Source organism: Acanthisitta chloris, unplaced genomic scaffold, assembly GCF_000695815.1.
Source record: "Acanthisitta chloris isolate BGI_N310 unplaced genomic scaffold, ASM69581v1 scaffold26846, whole genome shotgun sequence".
In the NCBI taxonomy this organism is placed as follows: Eukaryota; Metazoa; Chordata; class Aves; order Passeriformes; family Acanthisittidae; genus Acanthisitta; species Acanthisitta chloris.
The window spans coordinates 311-644 of record NW_008680137.1 but is presented as its reverse complement, the minus strand read 5'-3'; positions in this window follow the sequence as shown (position 1 = coordinate 644).

Below are 334 nucleotides of genomic sequence, written 5' to 3'. Positions count from 1 at the left end.
CACGCTGCCTGGAGCCCCCAGCAGCCCCGGCCAGGGCTTAGCCATGATCCCAGAGACACTTTCTCAACTCACCCCTCTCCTCCCCCCCAGCCCCTCCATTCTCCTCCAGTGTATTTATGAATTTCACATGAAGTACTGTTTTATTTTTTTAAAGACTTTGTAAAGCTTACCAGGATTACAGTCACCATTTTTAGAGCTGTGTCAGTCCACAATGTTAAAAATCCATTTTTTATGTATTATATTTTTTGTGTACTTTTTTTAATCCAGCTGTGATGGGTTGTATCATATATTTGTTGTGTTTACCGTATCTGTCCGACTTCAAAGAGAGGAGACC